This window comes from Nyctereutes procyonoides, unplaced genomic scaffold, assembly GCF_905146905.1.
Source record: "Nyctereutes procyonoides isolate TBG_1078 unplaced genomic scaffold, NYPRO_anot_genome, whole genome shotgun sequence".
NCBI lineage: Eukaryota > Metazoa > Chordata > Mammalia > Carnivora > Canidae > Nyctereutes > Nyctereutes procyonoides.
This window is the reverse complement of record NW_026575132.1, coordinates 34,644,535-34,659,114: the sequence shown is the minus strand read 5'-3', so window position 1 is coordinate 34,659,114 and position 14,580 is coordinate 34,644,535.

Below are 14,580 nucleotides of genomic sequence, written 5' to 3'. Positions count from 1 at the left end.
GGGCACTGATGAAGACAGCAAAGAAGGGAGATTTGCATCTTCTGTTGTAGAAAATTGTATAAAGGGGACCAGGGAGGAAGAGATAAGCAGATGTGCACACTGGTGGTTATTCCTTGTAATTTGACCCAGACAGCAGATATACTGGAAAGCAGAGAGAGGGATACCTAGGAAGTGGACAGGGGCCTGCTTCTGCCCTGCTCTCTGCTTGGGAGATACCTGCCAGGGTCAGCCAGGAAAAGATCTTGTTGGATTCTCTATTCAACCTTGGGCTCCCTTTTGTGGGGGATACTGAGTTGAAAGCCAGTAGTCCTGCCATAGGGTTTGTCATGATGGGAAAATAGTTACTTCATGTCAGAGACTGGGGTTCCATCTAGCACAGGTGAGACAGAGCACGAGGCAGCATCCTAGGGCTGTTTGGTGGTCAGGTGATTCAGCAGAGAGGAAAGCTGAGCCAGGCAGTGCTAGAGAAGGATAGACTTCCACATGTAGCTGGTTCCTAGTATTGGCTCAGTGACTGTTTCACACACTAGAGCTGTTGATTGACACCTGGGCATAGGTTCTGGCACTCACTGCCTTCCCTCCACTGCTATAAGACCATGCAATTCTTCCCCACATTCATCCAGAGACTCTGTTGGAGAGAAGCCAGGGAGGGATGGTGGGAATAAGAAAGATTGAGCCATTACCCTCAGAAGGTGTTATTACTCTGAGGGAGTGAAAAAAATGAGCACATACTGTTTGATGACCCAGAGCTGTAACTTACAGGTCCTTCTATGCTTTACATAGTACCAATTTATTTTATGTCTATTTTCTCTAACATTTTGAGAAAACAACAAAGGACAAACTAAAAAAAAAATGCCAATTGTTATAAACTCTCCAGAAGCTTCTTATGATTGATTCCCTCTTTGATGCCTTGTCTCCCCAACAATACTTCCTGGAGGAGGAATAAATAGTCTCAGAGTCACCTTCAGGGCTCTGATGAAGCCAGACATCCTAGTGGACAGTGTCCGTGGGACATGAACAGTGTGCTCATTTGTTCATTCACCTAGTGAAAACCTCTTGCCGCCTCTTGCCTAGGGAAGAACATGAAGGCCGTATAGTGGCCTTTTCTTGGTCTCTCTCACATTATCTGCACAGAACAAAAGTGATAACCAGAACCAGATGTGATAACAAGAACCAAAGCCCGTAGCTCCAGATCAAGCCCGACTGCCTGCTCCCTGTCTTGGTCATGTCCTCTGCTCTGGGTGGTGTGAGGGGAGGGCAGGGAATGTGTCTGAAGCTGAGGAGGTGGGGCAGCATGAGCCTTGCTTGCTGCTCTGGAAATAGGAAGAAAAGAGACATAGATATGGTGGGTTCTGATCCCTTGGCTTCCCAAATTTCCACCAGGACCCACAGCTTATTGATTCCTTTAATTACTAAGATCTGTGCAGGAGTGGCAACATCTATGCAGTCCCAGAAACAGTTATTGAGTCCTTAGTGTGCCTCATGCAGCACCTGCTAATGACATAAAGATAAATGAGACTCATTCTCTGTTTTCAAGATGCTTGCAGGCAAGTGTGGAGAACAATAATTGCAATATTTTAATTAGTCCCCCAACAAAAGACATTACAATGGTTGAAGGAGGAAATGATTAGCTCTAGAGAAGGATAACAATATATTAATGTCAAAAAAATTGGTAGATGGTTGGGTGGCCAGGGGACAGAGATGGGAGAGAGTCCTTCATCCTAAAATTTTTCATGCATTTTTTTGGTGTTTAAAATAAGAGTATTTTTAATGTATAAAAACATAATAGGGGCAGTCCGGGTGGCTCAGCAGTTCAGTGCTGCCTTCAGCCCAGGGCGTGATCCTGGAAACCCAGGATCGAGTCCCACATCAGGCTCCCTGCATGGAGCCTGCTTCTCCCTCTGCCTGTGTCTCCGCCTCTCTCCTTCCCTCTCATTCTCTCTCTCTCTCTGTGTCTCTTATGATAAATCTTAAAAAAAAACATAATAAACTCCCACAACACTTAGACACTGTGACTGTTTTATATTCATAAACATGCTCAGAATAAAACATCTAATATGCCAAAAGAGAAACATGCTGAATTTATTGAGCAAACTAAAGAGAAAGTGAAATTCTTAGGGTATTTTTGAAAACCACCGGGCAGTGAGTGCTATGCATGCCAAATACAAGGAAGCTGGATAAAATGAATTTTTGATCAAAAATACTTTTTTGATTTTGTATCAGGTTGATCTTTTTTTTTGTATTGGGTATATCTTATTTATCCAAAAATTATTTTTATGATTTTAAAAGTGGATGAGGAAATGATGTAAAAAATAGCTACTCCTCACTTGAGGACTGACCTCTGTGTTAAGTGCTCATTCCAAGAACAGGAAACATTTGAAGAGAGACTTAGAATGAGTATAAGTGTTTCTGATGCTAGCAGCAGAGGAGGAGGTAGCCTGGCATCACACAGTGGGGCACATCAGCCGTTGTTCTCTTGTCTGCAGGGATAAGAGGGGAAACATCTGGCAAGGCTGTGAGGGGAAAGGAGCAAAGAATTTCTGTCAGCTGTATTATGGGGAGGGAGTCTCCAAGTCTGAGGAAGGTGCACTGAGAATCAGGTATACCAAACCTCATCTGCATGGCCAATGATCACTGCAAAGCCAGGCTCTTATCCTAAAGGAGGGCAATCTTAAAGCCATCTCCTTCTAAATCATTTCCTCATCCAAGGGCAGTACAGTTCAGGGAAGTTCAACAGGAAGTGACAGGAGTAATACAGAAGCCGGCAAATGCAACCTGCACAAACACCTTTACTTGGCCCCTGCCATTTAGGAGGTGAGCATCCTGAAGGAGAAGGAGCACGGCATCACAGTAAGGACTTGTGGTTCTGTGTGACCAGGCAGGGTTCTAGACAGTAAGAGGTGGTGGTAATGAGGGAGGAGCAGGGCCACACGAAGAGCTCAAAGCATACGGAACTTGAATTGTTCTTTTTGCTATAGACAATAGGAGCATGACAAATATTTAGCAGGGAGACCACATAATCAGGTTTCTGCTTTAGAAACAAAGGGGAAGGCTAAAAAAATCCTGGAATTATGATATCAGCACTGGAAGTGGTATCAGCCTTCATTGAATCCTGGTGCTCTCCTTGTACCACAAGCAACTTGCTAACATAATCAAACCCCTTTTTTAAAAGCAAAAACAAACAAAACAAAACAAAACAAAGCCAAACAATACAACCACAAAACCCTTCCTGTTACTTGACCAGGGGTCAACATCCTATTTCTAAAAGATACATCTTAATTTTTGGCAGTTCAGCTTCTTGACTCTGTTTTGCCTGAGACTTTACCATTGAAGAATCCTTCTAGAATGATAATCTGATGTTCTGTTTTTCCTTCACCCATCAGGCTGGACTGACCCAAGGCAAAACTGTGATATTGGTGACATTTATCTTTCACTCTTCCTACGAGACAATATGAATTAAATAATATTATTTAATTATAAAATAAAGTTTTAATAAAAAAAATTTTAAAATGTGTACATAAAATGAAAATGACTTAGACTTACAGGTACCTGGTCTAATTTCTCAAATTATTTCTTAAAATATTTCCCTAAATAAGGCCTAAAATGGTTATATGACTTTCCTGAACCCACACAACTAGCTGCTGGCAGAGCTAAGACCAGAGAACACAGCTCCCGTTGTTCTTTCTGTTTCACCATGTATACTGGTCTGTCATTACTTCTTTACTTTGGTATTGATTAGGGAATATTCCTGTTAGCCATTGTTGCCCAGTAACTATCTAAAACTTAGTGACTTAAAACAATTGGTTATCCCTTACTGTTCTGTGGTTGACTGGGTGGCTTATAGTCACCTATTGGCTAGGGCTGTAGTTTTCTGAAAGTTCAACTGGGCCAAATATTCAGGATGGCTCACTTGCCTGGCTGAGAGTTGATGTTGGGATCGTCGGCTGGAGCTCTTAAACATAGACTCTTCATGTTTCTTATGTGTTTCAGCATGGCAAATAGGTTCTGATAATGAGCGTTCCAAGAGACTTACACAGTAGCTGCAAGGTTCTTTATGACCTAGCCTTGGAAGTCCTAGTAGTTCCTTTCTGCCATGTTGTTTATTGGTCAAGCAAATCACTAAAACCAGCCCAGATCCAAGGAGAAAGTAATCAGAGCCCACTTCTCAGTGGGAGTGGATCAAAGGAATTGTGGCTATCTTTAATCTGCCACAGGGAAAGTAGAGTAAGTGGGACAAGCAGTGATTATACTGAACAACTGAATTGGAGAATCATGGCAGTGAGAACATGTAACACACAGAAATGAGTTGAATTAAGTCAGCAGAAGGCATGTGTCATAATTTTAGGCACTCAGTATATAGGAACCCAGTCTGCTTTTCAGCACTCATATTCTAATATGACACAGACATTAAGCAGATAGTCACTTAGATTTTCCGTGTTCTTTTAAAAGATTTTATTTCTTTATTCATGAGAGACAGAGAGACAGAGAGAGAGAGGGGAGGAGAGAGAGAGAGAGAGAGAGAGAGAGGCAGAGACACAGGCAGAGGTAGAAGCAGGCTCCCTGCAAGGAGCCTGATGAGAACTTGATCCTGGATCCTGGGATCATGCCCTGAGCTGAAGGCAGATGCTCAACTGCTGAGCCACCCAGGCATCTCTACATTTTCCGTGTTATAATAGAATGACAGAAATGTCTATTGATTCATGAATGCATCCACCCATCCATCCACCTGCCTATCTTTTATTGAGGTCCTAGAGCTAAGATAATTTAGATCACTGAGCTTCTATTCTAATGGAGAAGAGATAGACCTCACCACATCCAGAGAAGAATCATTGCAGACAGTAATACAAAAAAATGAGTTGGGGAAATAGAGTGAGTGGTTGAGATTGGGTGTGCTTAGATAAGTGATTAGGGAAATTCTTTTAGAGTACAGAGAGAGAAGCTCTTACCTGAAGGATGATAAGGGCTCAGCTAGGGTAAAGATCTGGGAAAAAAACCTCCAGGCAGAGAAGACTAAAAAAAAAAAAAAAAAAAAAAAAAAAGGCCCTGTGGCCCGAAATGTCCTGGGATGTTTAAGGAACAGAGGAGGGGCAGTGTGGCTGGAGCTTTGTGACTGGGGAGTAGGAAGTATTATGTGAAGCTAGAGAGGTCCTGCCTCAGTGCTGGAGTGCAGAGGGTTCTCCTTCAGAGCCACTGTCTTTATAGAATAAGTAGTTTGTCAGTTGAATCTTGAAGGATAAAAACTGCTCCTGGGTCAGGTGGGTTTATGATGATGTGGGGGTCATGGGAGGCCCAAGTTGGAGGCAAGGAAGGATAATAATAAAGGTTACTAATGTTCATTTATCCCTAATTATGTACCATGCACAGTGTTGCAGGCTTTATCCCATTTAAACCTTATAATCTCTTTATTAGATGGGTCCTGTTATCTTTATCCTTTTCTTTTACCAAAGAGTAAATGAAGGTCAGTGGTCAGATTTGGGGTTTGTTCACTTTAAGGTACTAATAGGTGGCATTTAAGTGGAGATACAGAAATAAACCATTGGAATTGCACCTTGCTCATATCAGACAGGGGGTAAATCATTGTTGAATAAAGTAGGGGTAGCATATGGATTTGGAAGTAAACCTTCAATGGATGGTACTGACCTTGAGAGGGTAGATGAATGCCTGTTGTGCAGCTTTATGAACACCGAGATGGTGTTGCTGACGTGCAATTAAATTCTGCTTTACTTTCCAACAGACTTTTTATGATTATGGTGGTGGCAGTGTGTCCTTTCTGGTCAATAAGGGTCTGAACCCCATTCCTGTGTTTAGGCAGACCCTTTGTGCCTTTATGAGCAGAGTCTACCTCTCACCAAGGAAGGGAGAAATCTCCTTTGAGCTAGTGTGTGGTCATATGACCCAGGCTTTGAGAACCAGATGCACTTGCCTGAGCTTTGAAACAGAAGCTGGGCCACTCAGCATCTATTTTGGAGGTGTCATTAGCGGGACTGGATGTGGTGGCCTGAGACGGCAGGAACAAAAGTTCCAGGCAGGACCTAGTAACCAGGGTTAGGGTTCTGGCCATGTGAGGTATACATCTGAGGCAAGTAGTGTCCCTGTGGTCTATTCAAGTTCTGTCATTTTGGCTTAATTTTGTTTATATTTGTTTTCTTAAAAATGTCCAGTTAAATAATTGTATTTATTGTGTAGAGTTGAACATGGTTCTCTCTTATAATTATTTAGTCTCCAATGAAAAATATGTTTTTAACAATGCTAGGTTCCCCACTGCTTTCCTTGACCAAATTCCATAGGTTTCACTATGGGGTATCCTAATTTTTGTTCAGTTTCAATTTTGTTTCTATGTTTAACTCCAGATTTATTTGGATGTCAAGGTGCTTGGAGTTGTTGGCTCTTCTTTTTGTTATTAATTTCTGGTTTTATTGCATTGTGCTTACAGAAAATAGCATTAAGGATTTTAAAAAATATATTAAGCTTTTTTTTTTTTTTTTGCCTAGAACACGGTCAATTTTTGTCTATTGTCCAAAGATACATAATGAAATATATACTATCTGTCGGAGTATAGTAACACATGCATGTATATGCACATAAACACATTGTCATGTGCATATATTTATGTATTTGGTCTGCTGGTTAGCTGTGTTAGAGAAATCCTGGAGTCATTTCAATGCAAGTTTGTTGAGGCAGACTTGTTCATTTCATTCTCAGCTCTGCCCCAAGTACCTCAAAGGACCTCCTTCACATAGGAATTAAATAAGTATCTGTTGAATAAATTAAAAAGTTCTTACGCCTTTAGTTTTCTTTCTGTATGAGACATCATTTTCTTTTTTTTTTTGAGACATCATTTTCAAACTTGTACCAAGCTCTTCTGTTTTGTTCATGTAATTTTGTTAAATTTGTCTATTTAAAATATATTCTAGTAAGTTATTTTTTTTTAAAGATTTTATTTATTTATTCATGAGAGACACACACAGAGAGAGAGGCACAGACACAGGCAGAGGGAGAAATAGGCTCCATGCAGGGAGCCTGATGTGGGACTTGATCCCGGGTCTCTAGGACCACACCCTGGGCTGAAGGTGGTGCTAAACCGCTGAGCCACCTGGGCTGCCCAAGATTCTAGTAAGTTATTTAAAAAAAAAAAAAGATTTATTTAATTTAAAGAGAGAGAGCATGAGTGGAAAGAGCAGAGGGAGAGGAAGAGAGAATCTCAAGCAAACTCGATGCTGAGAGCCAGATGTAGGCCTCAATCTCATGACTCTGAGATCATGATTTGAGCTGAAACCAAGAGCGAGATGCTTAAAGGACTGTGTCACCCAGGTGCCCCTCTAGTATGTAAGTTACTCTTGAAGCTTTGGGTACCTAAAGGGCAAATTATTCTACGGATCCAGCTTGTTGTATCTAATTCATGGAGTTGATTTTCCTCAAGTTTAAGGTGAACATTTAGCATTCACACTTATAAAGATTGGACACTGGGTTGTACATTAGTGTACCACAGATAATTCATTTTCTTTTAACCTGTATTCATGAGGGCAGGGAGATATCCCTAGGCTACTGACATGCTGTTTTGCTTTGTTTTGCTTGCTTACAAGTTTGAAAACTCTTCTGGGACCCTTCCTTGGTACTTCCTTTTTGAGCCAGAGTCAGAAATTCCCTGGAATTTTTGATCCTCTGGGAACCTTTCCTGATTTGCTACTATTTTCATTATTTATATATTTTTTCAATTATTTAAATGGGATTTGGAGAAGGGCAAGATAAATATGTGGCCTAACTTTTTAAAAAATACGTGGCCTGATTTGCCATCCAGGTCAGAAATCTTCATATAGAATTCATTGGCTGGTAATACAACAATGGACACTGATTTGCACTGTTTTCTTTTTCAATTTGCTGGCCACAACAGGAGGGCTAAAGCAGAGATTCTTGAGTCGGAATTAAAATCAGTGAGACTTAAAGAATGTATATTTAAGAGTTTGCTGGTAGTCAATCTGTCACATAGGGTGTTTCAGGATACCTACTCAAATAACTCTTAAGAAAGTTCTTTTCTGTGTTTGGCACCGAGGGAACTCTGCCACTTCACAGCTGGCTGTTTCCTTCTGGCCAATGTTTGACTGGGGTTATGGGGGTCTGGTGAAGGTGGTGGGGGACAGTCACCTCCAGGGGAGCTCTGGTGGGCAAACAAGAACAAGAGCACATAGAAGCATGCCCCCGGTTCAGAGCAAGTACTACAGAGGGAAAGAAAAGGAAAGAAATCTCATGTGACTGGAACATAAGGGGGGTTTGGGGGGATGCCATTGAACAAGCTGAGTGGGTAGATCCAGGTATTTAAGAGCCTTACTTGCTGAAATAGTTGGATTGTATTTAACAGGCAATGGGGACTCAATCATGTAAAGCTTTCAGGAGAGCAACAGTATGATTGGAGAGGTGTGTCAGGTGCCAGTATATGCCATGAAAGGTAGACACTGACTCTTTGGGACAAATATGGGAATGTAGGGGTGCCCAGGTGGCTCAGTCAGTTAAGCGTTTGCCTTTGGCTCAGCTCATGATTCCAGGGTCCTGGAATCGAGCCCTGCATTGGGCTCTCTGCTCAGTGGGGAGTCTGGTTCTCCTTCTGCCCCTCCCTACCACTCGTGCTCTCTCTCTCTCTCAATAAATAAATAAATAAATAAATAAATAAATAAATAAAATCTTCAAAAAGATATGGGAATGCACTTCAGGGGCAAGGACAGTGTTGGCAGGCAGCACTACTCAAATCAGTTGACTGACAGGAGGGATCCTATTGTTGGGAGCCTCAGCATGAGAGCAGAGCATGCCTGGACTCCTTCCTCAGTGCTGGGCTTAGGCTCAGGGAAGATACAGTGCAGGATGGGCTTCAGTCTAGAAGAGCCTGTTCAGGATCTCCACAAAAGAGCTTGCCTGTGCACAAGAAAATGTGTGCTGGATGAGCAGCGCTCCACGGGGGAGCCAGGAATACCACTGGGAGGATGGTCAGTGCTGACAGAGCATCAGAGCTCTGGCATCATGGTGATTCAGGACTCAGCCTGATGGCAATGGCTGAGTTCTCTGGGACCACAGTTGGTGTTGACAAGGATGCAGAAGAGAGAAAAAGGGCACACTTATGGGAAAAGGAGTTGAGTCGGGGGCATGTGGAATTTGAGGTTCCTGTGGAACCCCCATTACTGATGCCCAGAAGGCATATGGGAACATCCAGTCAAGCACTGGAAGTGGGGCTCTGGGGCCTTGAAGAGAAGTCAGGAATTGAGTCATTCCTTGAGCCTAAGAGATGGTTATAGTGGTGATGGGAATGAATGAGATTGCTCAGGTTGAAGCAATGAAAGCAAGCCAAGGAAAATCATGGTCAAGATGAGTACAATAAGGATCTACTGCATCCTTGAGGTATTTCTTTATCTATAAAGGGCATTTTTATTTCATGTGCAATGAGAACTCCAGCATTTTATGTTAGTGGTATTTAAAATAAATGACTCAGAGGGAATTCTGGCCCAGAACGAGAACTGCTAAATGGGCAAGCCTTATTGCCTGCCTTTCTGAATTGCTTGTGGTACAATTGGGCCATTCACTCTGTTCCGGGCTCTCTGTGTTTCCTCCTTTCCAGATTAGACCTATTTGCTAGGGAGAACAATCCATTTCTCAGGGCTTCGGTTTTACGTACTGTTGATCTATTACTTTATTTCTCTAATCTCTTTCCCACAGCAAATAGTTTTTATTACCTGGAACTAAAAACAACCTACAGGATACCAAAGCACAAGTTAAGGAAAATCATCTATAATTCCAGTGGGAGAAGTAGGGAACAAATATTCCACCTACTTGCTTGGAAGAGCATGTGGCCTAAACTGCTATTTGACTTTGTATTCACTTTTCAACTAGTTATATTGACCTTATGTTTTTTATTACACTATAAATCTCTTTACCATATTGAAAATTGAGGAACACATTTCTTCTCCTTGGTTCCATGCATCGGAAGGCCATGGGTAGACAAGTGTGTAAGTGCCAATGGAAAATAGTTTTTCTGGAATATCAGGTTTGGTCTTCAGGGACTAAGAGCACTCCATGTGGTGAGCAATAAATCTGGATTCTGCTGTGTTTAATTAAGGTAATTTTCCTTCTTAGCTCCAGATGTGGAGATGAGATTCAACTTTATTGTATTTAAAAGAACATGTCCTTCCAAACATGCATGTCACCAGCATGGAATGCAACCACAGACTGGCTTCCTTCTACTTGAGGAAGAAGTTCTAGCCTCATCTTCTGCTCCTGTGTTTTTCCATTGTGTGGGTATGCTTTGTAAGGTGATGAAGTCCTACTACATAGATTCCAGATGTTAAAGGAAGAACAAAAAGGCAAGAAGTTGAACCAGTGGAGGAGAGATATTGTTACACAATGCTTTTTTTTTTGCCAGGTATAGTATCAGTGAATAAAGACTTTGATTACTGAGAAAGACCATGGTTCCATGCTCCTGGAAATTAAAAATAAATGTTAGGAGAAACACATAGTATCCCTTACCAAGTGAATATAGCAAATTGTAGGAGAAAAGAGACCTAATGGCCATCTTAAACCTCTCTGAATTTCCACCATGGTTTTCTTGTTATGAGGTAGCCTGACCTATGCTTGAGTACATACAGAAAAAGGAAATGCATTGTCTCAAAGGGAAGCCCATTCCACCTCTGGAGAATTCAGGCTGTTGAAAGTATCTTGCTTATATTGTTGTGACAAGCTCCTTTTGAGTTTTTCTCCCTTTTGTTCTAGTTTGTCCTCCTAGAGGAACACAAAGTGAGTAGAATGTCCCTTATTTTCTGTTAGGCTATAGATGTCCAAAGTGATAAATACGTGTTCTTGTCCTCAAGAACATCATAACTGAGTGGAGAGAGGGAGAAAAACCACCAACTCCCCGAGGTTAGGGTCACATCTTATTCATCTGTATTTTTAGTGACTGGTAGAGCAGGTGGCATAAAGTAGGCAGTGATATTTTTGATGTACATATAAAATATAAAAATATTTTTGATCTTGTATTTAATAATATTAATAAATACTTGATAATCACAGAAAAGCAATATTGATCTGGTACACAGAACAACTATATTGCTTTTCTCTGATTATTATGTCCCATGTCAAACTCTGGGACTTTCTGTGTCATGTTTGGTGGAAACTAGAGGTCTAGCTCCTGTTTCCTGCTCTCCTACCTGGCTCACAATGTCTAAGCTTTGCAAGGCATCAGTGCTACATTTTGATTGGCCATGTCTACACATGTGTTTGCCTAAAGATCCCATTTCCCATGGCTTGATCGCAGTTAGCCTGGCCTAGACAGAGACTCTAGGGAACATCTGAATGCATGAGCATCTGAACAATGCATCCTATACTTTGGGGTTAACATTTTTTAGATGCTTACTCCATACTGCTACTGGAAATGAGAAGTGGTCTCTGCTTTGAGTGAGCTAGTCTGGTTAGGGAGTTAATATAGCTATGCCAGGAATCCCAAGACAGGTTTTGTGACAGAGGAGTGGTACAGCCCAAGAATGGAAAGGGAGAGTGATGTGCTGTGCTAATGTGCTGTCCAAGAGTCCTTGACATGGCTAGAGGGGTAGTTGATAATAACATTGGCACACAGCTTCACTAAGCAGTGTGTGTCAGAGACTTATTATTGTGTCAAGGAATGTGGGAAAATTCATTAATTCATTCATACAGTTGCTAGTAGGAAGTCAACTGTGTGCACTGTTCTGGGTGGGAGGCTGTCTAGTGTCTAGATCCCTGCTTTCTCATGGAGTGAGATGAGGAGAACCAAATGCAGAAATTAAATGATTTTAGTTAGGCCTTAGAGACCATAAAGTGGGTTTATAGGATAGGCAAGACAGGGCTGGTTGGGGAAAGCCTCGTGAAGAGGTAACACTTGAGCTAAGACTGGATGACAGCAATGACTGGCATAGTCTGGGGTCATATGAGCAGGGGTAACGAGCGGGACACAATACTGGACTCATCAGGGAGGAGACAAAGACCAGCAGTCTTTAGACCCTCCATATTTGTGACCTTTTCCTGTTACACAAGGAGTCCAACGGCATTCCTTCTTGATTAGCTTCTAGTTAGGATGGCCAGGTTTAGCAAATAAAAATATAAGACACCCAGTCAAATTTGAATTTCAGATAAATAATGAATTTCTTGTATAAGTATGTCCTGCAGAAAGGAAAATATTAAGATTTTCTGTTGTGGAAGTAAGTACAAAGATGAAGAGACAAAAGGAGAGAGAAATAGAGAGAGAAAGAGAGAGAGAGAGAGAGGGAGAGAGAGAGAGAGAGAGAGTCACAGACACCATCCCAGAAAGAGGTAATTAGGTAGAAACTTATGGGTGATTGTCCTCCTCTTAGTTTTGCAGAGACTAATCTATCCCATGGGCAGTGTAGGACCCAGCCCAAAGTACAGACAGATGGTGGCATTGGAGAGAGTGTGGATGACCAAGCCTGGCCCTTCCCCCTTTCAGGATCCACTAGAGAAATGTATGGTGAGGGAATCCCATCACCAGTGGCAGTGAGTCAGAATAGCTATCCAGAGTCAGGCCTCTGTGGCTAGCCAGAGCTGGATATCAGTAGGTGCCTTGGGCAATTTATTGAGCTGAGAAGAGCAATCCCTTGATCCATCTGAGGAAGATAAGAGAAAGCTAAATCCCCTAAAGATGTTGTGAGGATTAAATGAATTAATGTAGAGAAAGGCATTAATTAAATTCCTGGCCCACAGGAACTACCTTTTTGTTTTGTTTTGTTTTAAATACTTGTAAGAAAATATAGTATCTGTTTGCTTCTTCAGTCTGTATTGCAGATGACTTAAGACCAGGCAGCAAATTTGAGGTGGAGCCATAGTTATCAAAACGGCTGCCCAGACCACAAACCTGATTTATCTCAATCATAACAGCAGCAAATTCCTGTTATTGTAATGAATCACAGCATGGATGCACACAGATGCGGGGAGCTGGGCCTTGCAGCCGGGATAACGAAAAGCAGATACTTGCAATATCCTAATGATGTGTGTAGCAACCGAACCTGTAGCTTGGTTACACAAAACAGGCTGTAATGAAATCCAGTTTTTTATGGAATATTTTCCCTACGTGATAAGGTATTGCATATGGTTCTTTCCCCCTTGTACAGCAATCCTATCCAAAGCAAACATTTTGAAGATTTTAACTGAGGTTGGAAAACTAAAACTTGCCTTAGTATAAGAATGTCAAAGCCATCTGCTAGAAAATCACAGCTCTGCAATATAAAACACGAAGAGCTGTGTTGCTCAAAATAATTTAAGCATAAAATACCATTTCCTGGATCTGAAGAGAAACGTTTCTACTTGGCCACTAGAGCTTTCTGGAGAAAGTCACCATATATCTGCAGTGTGGTAATAGTAATTTTGAATTTCAAAGAGAAAACAAAGGAGGGATTTTGGTAAACAAACTTAGAAGAGTTCATTTCAATTCTTTGCAGATCATTTTGAAAGTTTTTGTTAAAACAACTTGGATAGGGACTGAGAAACATAGCCATCAGTTTGGAGGAAAAGAATCAAAATATGCTGTTTGTATTTTATTTTGAACACATTTAATAAATAAGAACTTTTCTATACAATGAGAGCAAAATCCCAAATCACCAATGGGATGGAGGGAGAGTCAAGAGTCACATGCAGCATTGTGTTCAAGTGATGAGGACCACCTTTTGGAGAAGTTTCTCTGGAAGGAATCTTTATCATTTTTAAAATTTTTATTTATTTATTTATTTTAAACTTTTTATTTATTTGTTTTTAAAGATTTTATTTATTTATTCATGAGAGATACACAGAGAGAGGCAGAGACATAGGCAGAGGGAGAAGCAGGCTCCCTGAGGCGGGACTTGATCCCAGGACCCTGGGATCATGACCTGAGCTAAAGGCAGATGCTCAACTGCTGAGCCACCCAGGTGTGCCTGGAAGGAATCATTATCTATCTATCATCTATCTATCTATCTATCTATCTATCTATCTATCTATCAATCATCAATCTATCTATCTACCTATCTATCATGATATATCTATATCTATATCTATATCTATATCTATATCTATCCCCAACAGGGGAAAATATTTCAGAGCAATTGTCTAGTTAATTCTGGAAAATAGGTTCTGATATTGCTCCATTCATTGAATATAAGTTTTATCAATTTCATAAAGCAGCATGTGTTTAGACTTCTAATTTAGGCCTCATTATTCTTAATGTAATCTGTCTTGTGCCTGGTCAAGTAACTTATCTAGTAGCTTTGGACTGAGAATTATTTCTACATTATATCTACTTACATAGTGCTTTGGGATTTTTCAAAGTGCTTTCGCATAGGTAATCCTATTTCATCTTATATGAACTACTCCTTGTCCATATCCTCATTTATACCAATAATCTGAGGAATAGAGAAGTTGAATAGTATAAAATCCAATAGCTCTGCTTCTGATCCCATGCATCTGGCTATCATACTGGACCAGTGATCCTCAGCCCGGACTACCCATCGGAATCACCTAGAGGGTTAAAAATCCCGATGACCAAGGTGCATACCAGACCAAATAAATCACAATTTCTGGGATTGG